General features: G+C 46.0%; 1 long non-coding RNA gene across 1 annotated transcript; it reads left to right on the forward strand.

Annotated features, from left to right (window-relative positions):
• The first annotated feature begins 2,204 nt into the window (after positions 1-2,204).
• On the forward strand, positions 2,205-7,353 carry LOC118291824. Its single transcript, XR_004786762.2, has 3 exons — positions 2,205-4,139; positions 4,239-4,731; positions 5,283-7,353. It is a non-coding gene; the product is annotated as an uncharacterized LOC118291824 (long non-coding RNA).
• Positions 7,354-11,159: the final 3,806 nt, after the last annotated feature.

Below are 11,159 nucleotides of genomic sequence, written 5' to 3' on the forward strand. Positions count from 1 at the left end.
ATGTCACGAATTGTGAGACTTTGTTCTTTATGTCTGTATACATGCTTTTTTGAGACTCACGTGTCGTCTCTTCATCTGAAGTCATGACTGTATCTGGAGTCATGACTGTATCTGGAGTCATGACTGTATCTGGAATCCAACCAGCTGAGGCGTGCTTGAAGAGGAGATCAGCAAATTCTCGTGTGAACTCAGCAATGTTTGTACGTGAAAGTTTATTGAAACTCTGTGACGCAGACTTGTCACTTCCACTGTTTTGCTTTTGCTCTTTCAGCAGAGAGTCAAGAATGGACACCAATGACTTTATTGCCTGTCTGTCTTGGACTTTGGTTTCCTTCTGGAATTTGTTCTGGACTTCTATCAGTATCTTCAGAATTGATGCTTTGGCAAAATTCTTTTCAAAAAGGTTCTTGATCTTCTGCCCTACCTCTCCAGACAACTCGCTATCTATTATGAACTCATCAGTTATCAACTGAGCAATTTCATCCGCAACATCTTTGATCTCTGAAGAAACTTCAGATTGCAGCATGTTGTAGTCCGGATCAGGGACGTCGTCCAGAAGAGGTTCTAAGACATCACGCATCTCCTTGTCAATCTCGTTCTTGACTATCTTACTTTTCTGACTGTCGACACTGCCGTCTGATGAGACCTTTATGGTTTCCGACTCCTCAGTAAAGGCCATCGAATCCTCAGAAGTGACAGATGACAAGTCAGAGTCTAACTGGGTCTTTGGACTGACTGACCGGTCCTGTGCCTGAGGGGGCGTGGTCAGGCGTCTTTGTTTACGCGGTCGAGGCTTGAACAAGCTTTTGATGTTGGCGGCGAAGGTCTTCAACACTCTGCAGGTACAACTGATCATTTTCTGCAGTTTGTTTGGTTCAGTGAAGTGATTCATTTCAGGATCCCCAGAGGCGGCACTGTTACGTAAGCCAGAGTTGACACTTTCCCTCACCTCCTTTTCAATCAGGTCTGTGAGTTGATCCAAACTGTCACACCTTTTCGAGCTGCCCTGTGAAAAACTTTGACGGAGCGAGTCGCCCAGACTTTTCCAAACACACTCCTCTGATTCAGAGTTGGATTCAAGTCCCAGAACCTTTACCAGGGCCGTCGACACGGTTGATATTATGTTTATCAGAAGTTCTGCCAGCTGCACCTTTGTGGCATCGTCCGGTCTGCCAGACATCAACAGGTTCCACTGCTTCGCTGTCATCTTCATGAAAAAAGACTCGACAAGCGGGCGAACGGTCTGGACTGAAATGTCCTGTTGATCCGTTGTGAGAGACATCTCCATGTTGATTGTGTGTGTTATGTCTAGCTGTTATAGCCCAGTGGGTTACACCTCTGACTTTGGTACAGCAGGGGTTCGACTCCAGGTCATCCCAGTGTGGGCCCTTAGCCCTAAGGCAAGGCCCTTGATGCGGCCTGCCTCGATGATCGTACGTCTCTTTGGACAAAAGCTGCAGCAAAATGAATGTGATGTCTTGTAGAAAGAAACTTTTGTGAAACTTCTTTAAGCTTTAAACTCTCGGTGAACTCCGTCTGAACTCATCTTGCTTCTTTAGTAACTGGAGCAAAGTGAAGTGAATAATGTTCAGAGGTGGAGTTTAAATATACTCATTTCCTGTCCATCACTTTGATCTACAAACATCATAGGACATAATAAACCCCACCCCCAAAGAGTGACTGTAACATAGCAACCGTTGCTATAGCAAAACCAATAGCCACCAAGGCTGGTCTCTTGTTCTAAACTATACAACTGTCTGTAAATTTGTAAAAAACATATTTTCACTGAAAACCTGCACATAACTGATTCAAATAAGATTTTCATTGGACTCAACGTCATTGTTTTTTTAAGTTTATGCTATCTTGCTACGTCGCCAACTGCTCCTGCAAACGTTGACAGATTTCAACCATTCAAATATCACAACATTAAGCTCGTTAAGGACGTTCCTGCTTACATCCAGATTTTTGTTCAATCTATCCATCTGTCTATCTATCTATCTATCTATCTATCTGTCTGTCTGTCTGTCTGTCTGTCTGTCTGTCTGTCTGTCTGTCCGTCCGTCCGTCCGTCCGTCCGTCCGTCCGTCCGTCCGTCCGTCCGTCCGTCCATCCATCCATCTATCTATCTATCTATCTATCTATCTATCTATCTATCTATCTATCTATCTATCTATCTATCTATCCATCCATCCATCCATCCATCCATCCATCCATCCATCCATCTATCTATCTATCTATCTATCCATCCATCTATCCATCTATCTATCTATCTATCTATCTATCCATCTATCCATCTATCTATGGGGTCTCAAAATGGAGGATTTGAAAATGTGGTCCTTTGTTCCAAAGACCAAAGAGAACTCAGATCCTTCACCTTGTTTACCGAAATGTTGTTGGAAGAACTTCTCAGATTAGATATTGTTGTTTCAATTTGTTCTCTTTTAAATGTTTCTTAAATATTCAGTATGATCTATTTAATGTTGCATAAGAGTGAGTGTTGCCAACCTCTGACCGGTAGAACTCCAAATCCTTCAACCTCTGCTAACTACCAATACGGTTGTAATTATTAATCAGAATTCCAAATTGATTTGAATTTTTCCTACTCACAGGATGAACATATCAGCCTGTGATCGTCTGAACAGCAGCCAATCCAAAGCTTCTTTGTATTTAATATTTATTATCAAGTTCATGAAGTTGAGTGGAATGAGAAAACGAAAAACTCCTAACGGTGGATATGTTGGATTCCGCCCCGTCAGTCAGCAGTCGGCGGGTCGACTCTCTCCGCGGGTCGCTGCAGACTGAAACGGTAACTGAAACCACGACTGGAAGAAGAACCAGTCCAGCATGTACGGCCGTCATGTAATCTGAGCTCTTAATTTGAACAGTACAAAGCAATAAAGTGGATCATTAATATGGCCCCCGCCCTCGCACAGTCTGTTCTTCTTCTCTGGCCCGTGTAGCCTGCGATGGTTTTTCCAGTGTGACTGTGCGGCCAGCAGCACCTTTCATCCCGCTCATCTGCGCGTGTCTCGTCTGCCCACTCTTTCCCCTGCAGCCGTCCAAACGGCTCCGTGGAGAGCGTTCAGTGACGGGGCCCAGATGAGGTGAGCCGCCCCGGGCTCCAGCACATTCATCCCAAATGTTTTTATCAGCTGCTAAATGGGATTCCTGCGCTCGGCTAAATGACCTAATATATATCGTGCTGCGTCCGTCCTGCAGTGAAACACGAGCGCAGGGGTTTCTGTTTACAGCTGCCTCACCAAGATGAGTAACGCAGTGTGAGATTTTATTGGTCCCGCCGGACACGTTGTCTTTTCCATTGGCTGCTGCCCTCAGAGATCAGAGGCTGCTTCCTCAAAGACTCAGAGTTAAAACACTTTTCAGACCTGCGTCGACATCCGTCCCACAAGTGGACAGGTGTGAACGCACCTGAGACCCGAGACGCTGAGCGGTGGTCAAATCCTCATGATCGCCCCCTGGTGTCTGGCTGCAGTATAGGTCACAAGCCCCGCCCCCTCCATGCTAGAAGAGGGGATATCAAAGTAGACGTTAAACAAATGTTTCCAAAGATGGTTTCTGTCATTTGAGGTCATTATAGCGAGATAATGAGCGAGGCGCCCTGAGGTGAAGATGTTTTCTGTCCCTCCCCTCCTCGACAACCTGAAAAAGAAACAACACAGAAATATGTATCTATGTATTTGCGATGGTGTGAGCTGTCTGACACGATTTCCATATTCTACAAATTTAACCGATTTAGCCTCAGTTTCACTTCCAGGAAATCTCCTCGCATGGCCAAGCTGCAGCGGATGAGCCATGTGTCCCGAGGCTCATCGGATGACCAGCGAGGCAGAAACTCATGAAGAAAATCTAAACGTGTTAACGAAATCTTCAAGTCGTTAATGAAGGCGAACATCCGTTTCCTGAAATAAACGACCAGACAACAGAGGCGACTCTTCCAGGGAGGAATCGGGGAAATGGCTCATGAATAACTTGTTGTAATTAAAGGGGAAAGCGGCTCTCGTCTTACGTAAGACGTCCTCACGATCTGCCTCATGTCACAGGACGACCGGACGTCTGCTGCTTCACATGTTCACAGGATGTGAAAGTAAATACAAACTCCGTCAAGTGTCGTCCAGCCTGTAAGAAATTAAAAATTCTGTCGGGACATCGACACATTAAATGAGATTACCTGAAAAATGAATGTTTAACCTTCTTGTTCATGTCCCGTTTCCCGCCAGGTGGAAATGACGGCGTCCTCCTTCACCTGCCGCCATTTTTAATCACCTGGACACTGACGCCGGTGTGAACACATCTGTGTTGTCCAGAATACCTAAACTGTGTTTTAGACGTATGAGAAGCATTAGCTTCTGAAAACCATGTTAGCAGTAAGAAAGAGTAATGTGTTCCCAGAGGATTGAGTTTCTGTAGGTTCCACTTCACCATTCGTTGAGTGAAAATCGTCATCATCTCATTTCCTGAGCGGTAAATGTCCCCGAGCGCCCGTCACGTCGCAGCGACCAGACGTGACGGGCGCTCGGTCCTCGGACGCCGACCTCCACCGCTAATGGAGGCCACGGTGAAAAGAGCCGTGTCTGGTGGCTGCGACTGAACCTCCGTCTGTCGGCCCGCTGACATTTACACACAGTCGCCATGTGGACTGGATTTAGCCTGAGCAGATCTGAGTGAACGTTTCGGAGAGGAAGGAAACATGGAGGGACCGACAGCGCCGAGGTGAGCGGAGGCTGGTTGGAGCCACTGAAGGGATGAATGGGAATGTTTTACTGACCCTTAATTGGAAACACACATCGTCGTCAGGAGTATTGAAAGTATTGACTTTCACTTGAGACGGGATGACATCATGCAGAGACACGAGGCCTGAGACGGACTGTGACTCTCATAGGCTTCACGAGGACGTCATGGATACACCTCAGAACCATGAGCCCGGTTCTGATACACCTCAGAACCAGGGTCTTAGAAAGCTAAGTTAACTAAGGATCAGAGCATCCCAACCAATTTAATTTAGTGTTAACAAAATGTCATTAGGGTTAAAAGCTAATTGCAAAGTCAGAGCCGGCGATCATGACCAAGGTTTATCTCACGTTAGCTTCACATTAATCACTCTACAAGTTTGCTTTTTGGGTTTAATCATGAGAGAATCGTCTGCTCAGTTCACGTCTTTCTAAGGTCACTGTCGTGTTTTATTCTCTCGGTGCAGTGATTTGTCGCCTGGCAGCTCATGATTGTAATTTGAATCAAAGCGATTGTTCTGTTGTGTCTCACAGTCGGTGACTCTGCTCTACGCTGCAGCCGCTGCACATTCAGAGTCTCAACCCACCTACATTTCTCTCGGTTCACACTGCTCACTGGGTGCGGACGCTGACATTGTCCTGCAGGTGATCAGGTGGAATCCAATCTCCTCGTTCCTTCAATCCCGTCTTATCTGCTTGTTTGTTGTTGGAGGCCCGCGGCAGGACCCGGTGCACCCGTGGCCGCTCGGCCCGCAGCCTGTTGTTGGTCCTAAGACCCGTGGGAGGCGATCAGTGGCCCCGGCCGGTCCCACCCCGCCTCTCCACATGGATGTGTTGATCCAGATGTCAGCCAAACACCCGCAGTACAACAAAGAGAGCAGGACTTACCTCCAATCCCTCGACCTGTTGACAATAGCTGCCAGTGCTACTGTGGGAATGTGCAGTGTTATGGTGAGACCGTCCGGTTCCCCGATCCAGGCCTCCAGCTGATGCCGCTCCGCACTTTCATCACAAGACGTTTAGATTCATTTTGTGTAAAAGGAGCAAAAATGTGTCTTTATGTATTTTGTTCAGGCTTCACATTCTGTCATCTCGGAATTACTTCCAAGAAATCTGGAAAGCATCATCATCATCATCATGACGTCCACTGTGTAGCTGCTGGACCTTTTGATCACGTCACTTGATCTTCATCTCAGAGCACTGAAGATCATGTGATACGCTCGAAAGCTCCAGAACAGTTTCTTAAAGACCTAATCTCGTTTCCTGATGTGAAATAGATTGTGATTTCAGAGGAAATTTCTGTCAAAGATCTGCTCCAGCTAAACCCAACTATTAATACATTACTTATTTACTTACTGGGATTCATTCCTTCATTCGTTCATATGTGTTCTCCGAGATACTTTATATGTCCAAGATATCTTTAATTGCAGGTGAGCGAGTCAAAGGGATATTTTACCGGCAGCAAGACGTTTTTCTCGCTTTCTTCTTTGGTAAAGTCGCTCAGTCCAGGCTGGAACACTGACCACATCACCAAGACCAGGCTCTATCGCTACATTGCTAACATTAGCATTCGCGGTAGTTTGTTTTCGAATCTCTCAGAAACTTCATGAGTTCCTTTTCTCACCACGTTCTGTCTCCAGAGGTCAAGACGACATCGATGTTGACTCTTGTTTTCTTCTCTCACAAACTACTTAGCAACCTCTGGTCTGGTGGTTGAGATCTTGGCGAGCGACGTCATCGCGGCCCCTTCAACATGTGTATTGATTATTGGCTGATTCCAGTCGGCACCTGATCGATCGAGACGTCTCTGGGCGTTTCCCTGTGTGTGTGTGTTGGGTGATCGGGGTGGTGGCCCTGTGGGAATGTTTCTGCGTTGATCTGTCCAATCTGTGATACACTGACTTACTGTCCTCGGAAGGGAACTCCGGGCCCTGATCGGCCGGCTTTAAGGCTTAGCTCCTCTAATGTGCTCCAGACCCGCCGGCCCTTCCCTCCAGAGAGGGGCCGCGAAACGCCCCATCAGCACATCCAGCGCCTGGCCGTCCTCCAGCGCCTTCACCCTCTGCACCTCCGGTTGTTTGCTCAGGAGTCCGGTGGGTCAGAGCGGTGTCGTCTCCGGCTGCCGAGGAGGGTTACACCAATACGTGTGTTTGATTACACTGCGCCGTAATTAAAAGGAGACATCAGCGAGTCCGTGTCGTCCTGTACGGTTTGATTCGACGAGTGATTGTTTCATCATCAAATCAATCTGATGACTATTTCCCGATGATTTGTTTTGTCAGATGTCAGATGTCAAGTGATCCGTCACCTTCTGATCTCAACAGCTGCTTCATTGGTTCATCTGATGATTATTTCCTCAGTTAATTGTTTGCTCTGTAAAAATGAAATCTGACAAAGTTGCTGAATTGTATTATTTCTGTCAGTGAAGCGGGACGAGGTCTTGAGCTCGTGTTAAAGTGTCGGATCGAAGGTTTTTTGATTCCATGATGACGTCAGAGAACTGTTGTGTCTTCTCAGTGCTGTTCAGCGCCCTCCAGAGGCCGGAGGGGGAACAGGTTGAGTCCAGGATGGTTCGTCCCGACGTGTCTGTTCTACATGAACCGTCTCTACGGATCAGGTGAAACATCTTTGTGTCCATCATGACGTTTGAATAAAATGTGCTATGATTTTCCATGTGGGGAACTGTTGGTGTCAGAGTAACGATTCAATTAATTCTATAATGATCGGTCCTGCTGACCTTTTCTCTGGTGACATTTAAACAGGCAGGCCACCCTGACCACTTCCTGTTTACTGTTTATTGTTTCATGTTAATTAATTTTTCCTGTAGAGTAACGAGGAGTCGTGAGCGTCGTGGTCGTCGGAGGATCCGTTGCCCTTTACAACCCGACACGCGGCGCCGCTGACAGACGCTGTTAGAGTCTGAGCGACCGCGCGACCTTTAGGACGACCGGATCGTCGTCATATGAGGATGTGAGTCATCGCTCAGAAGAACTCGTCAGCTCGTGTTCTACGTGATTTAAACCACGACAAAGTCAGATGGATTCATCCTCTGAGGAGCGTGAATAATATTTCATAACAACCCATCCAATAGATACATGAGAAACTTCAGTCATCGCTAAAGCTACATCGTTAGCATGGCTACAAAATTACCAAAAGTTTCAATTTAAATATAAATTACATGAAAGACTTTAGAAAACATTCTTAATCCAATTCAATTCTTTTTTCATGTTCATTCAAAGTACAAATGACGACTTATTATCGTTATTATTTCATAAAGTAAATGTATTTATTATTTATATCACATTTTTCCAGCTGGATTTATCAATAATTCCTAGATATGTAGGTCAGGGTTAAATTTAAGACTTTTTTTAACCTTTTGTTGGAAAAACTTAATTCTCTCTCTTGTGCAAATTAATAATGAATCAAATCTATCAATATGTTTCTAACACACTAATTTCTTTACATCAAATCCTGTAATTGTTCATCCAGCATCTCAAAAACCCGAGTCTGAAGATGTAAACTTTATTTTGAATTAAACATTGCGTTGAGCTACATGTACATGTATTTATCAAAATGTTACACGACTGTCAATCGTCATATTCCCCAACCCAGATGACGCCATCATCCAAAAACCAATCGACACAAACAATGCATCTTTTCTTATGAAATGTCGGAAACGGAGTCTGTTAAACAAAGTAATGAGATGGACGAAGACACAGACTTGATCTGCACATTAGTTTGTATCATGACAAAGTCAAAGAAAAGGTGTTTCATTAGAAAATGAGGTGTGTTTTATAACTTTCACAGGACTTAATATTTCATTACTCCAAGTGTCCAGGTACGCGGAGGCTCTGAGGCCTCTGACCTCCTCACTACCTCTGGTTTCTAATTGAGAATCTGTCCCAAAGCCACAAACTGTTCAGCCAAACCTGATGATGAGAAGCCTTGTGCCTGCGCCAGTCAGCTGGCTGCTCACTTATGCAAATCGGAGAAGCTGACAGGCATTCCTGAGCATCAAGTACCCCGAGACATAACTGCCCCGCTCGGCAAAGTGATGGGGCCGTTATCCACTCTGCATATTTACAGTGTGAGGAGCGAGTCCGGGAGATGGACCCGCCGAGGCACAGACACACGGTGGTTTTGGGGAGAAAATGATTTTACATCGCTGGTTAACCACAGCATGAATACTGCACATGTATAATTTACTCAGAGCAAACACAACGGAGTTTTACAGCGAGCACTTCTGACGGGAAAGTAACCGCCGGGTGAATTACTGGAGGCAGCGCGACTCAGGGTGACGGATGATGACAGCGCCGGAGCGCTAACACACCGTTAGCCGCAGAGCCGCAGAGCCGCGGGACTGTAACGAGCTGCGGACTGACGGGAGGTTGAGGTGCGCGGGGGTCGGCTCCCGGCCCAAAGGATCCAAATATAAATCTGAGGCGTCATTACATGATTAAAGGAACGAGAAAATAAATGTTTCACAGAGTTAAATATAATTGTAATGTTTTCGTCAGGACTCTAATGATCCTTCAAGTGCTCGTTTCTTTGGACCGACTCCTGGTTCACAAACTCTAAGTCATACTGACATCGCTGGGATTGAAAGAGTCATGAGCCAGAAAGGGTTTGGAACAGGAACCGGTTCAGGTACTGAAAACCAATTCATCTCCCGGCTGGTTTGACTTAAATTAATAACAACGAGGGTTTTACCATGGGTCACATTCATGAGTTAACAAGATGGCGGCGGTGAGCTGCAGCGGCGTGACAGAACACGAAGTGAAGCTGAGGAGCAAACGATGGTTTGACCCAATTAAACAAAGATGGACGACATGACGGCTAATCCTCCTGATCGCCCCCTGGTGTCTGCTGCAGTACAGGTCCTAAGCCCCGCCCCCTTCATGTCACGTGAGCTCGTTCTTATCGGTGGTGTTTGTTCACGTGTTCATGTTTCTGATCACTTTGCTTCTCATTAGTTATTTGATGATATAAAAACTGAGGCTGAGACGTGATGATTGACAGATGACACCGACTCAGGATTGGTTGAGAGTGTGTGTGACGTCACCAGCACAAGATGGCGGCTCCTGAATCTGAGAAATTTAAGCTTCATGTTTAGACGAGAGGAAGAAGAGACGTGTCGTCATCTTTATATACAGTCGCAGATCATCTTTGAAACCTTCTTCCTTCCTCCAGAGTCTGTTGCTCCTCTGAATGATCTTCTTTTCTCTACATATTCAGATTCCATCTCTGTGAACCTTCGATACCGTAGCTCTCTGCAAATGTCGAGACAGACTGGAAAACCAATTTGGCGTCTCCACCCATGCCAGAGCCAAAAGTCTTACTTACTTATTCTGTGTTTCCTTTAATAATACAACATCAGTATTTTTCTGATGTGAAATATGGAGTTCCACAGGTCTCCGTTCTTGGCCCGTCTGCTTTTCTCTCTTTATATTTCAACTCTTGGCCAAATTATACCCAGTCGTGGAATTAATTTCCACAGTTACGCCGACGATACTCGTCTGTATCTTCCTGTGAAGGCGGACGGCGCTTCTCAAGTCACTGACAGATGTGAAAACCTGGATGTCAAAAACATTTCCTGCTCCTAAATTCAGACTGTGATGCTGAGATGCTGCTCTTTGGCCCAACATCGATCAAATAACAGTAACGGAGTCACATGACCAACACCGCCTGTTTTTCCCTGCGTCCTGGCTGGAATCCACTTTTCTCTCCCTGCAGCTGCTGAGACTTTAATTCTTGATCGTCGTCAGGTTTTGTTCGAGAGAATCTGAACCAAATCCAGACGATTTGACGTCATCACGCTTGTTTTATCTTCCATCCTTTGGCGCCAAGTCCGTATCAGATCAGACTTTAAGGTGCTTCCTAATGACAAAATCCCGATTGGGCAGCTCCTCATACCCGTCTGATCTCTTTAGACCTTTATGCTCTTCGTTCTCAGAATACGTGGCTCCTGTTCTGTCCCCCGGGTCAGAAACCGGTCTGGCTGCAGGGCCTTTTCCTCTGGGGCCCCCTCCTCCCTGAGGAACCCCCTCCCCGCTGACTGACTGTCAGACTGTCTGACTCTGTCGAGGCCTTCAAATCCAAACTTACAACTTCTCTTTGTTCCTTAACTTTCAGTCAGTGGCTTTCGTTTGCATTGCTTCAGGCCTGGTGCCGTTCTAGTCGCTCACTACGGACCATCCATCCTGAGGTTCTCCTCGTCTGTCTGAGGGTTGAAGGTCGAGGATGTTGTTGATCAGGTGGATGCCGTTGTCGTGTCGTCCGCAGACAAATGGATAAACTCCTTGTTAAATGTGCTTTTTAAAGTAAAACCACACATTTCATTCAAAATTGCTGGAATGTCTTTGGTTCGAGGCTGCAGCTTCGTGTCTTCTGGAATATTTCTGCAGATGTGGA

The sequence above is a fragment of the Scophthalmus maximus genome, chromosome 12 (genome assembly GCF_022379125.1).
Source record: "Scophthalmus maximus strain ysfricsl-2021 chromosome 12, ASM2237912v1, whole genome shotgun sequence".
Classification (NCBI taxonomy): Eukaryota; Metazoa; Chordata; class Actinopteri; order Pleuronectiformes; family Scophthalmidae; genus Scophthalmus; species Scophthalmus maximus.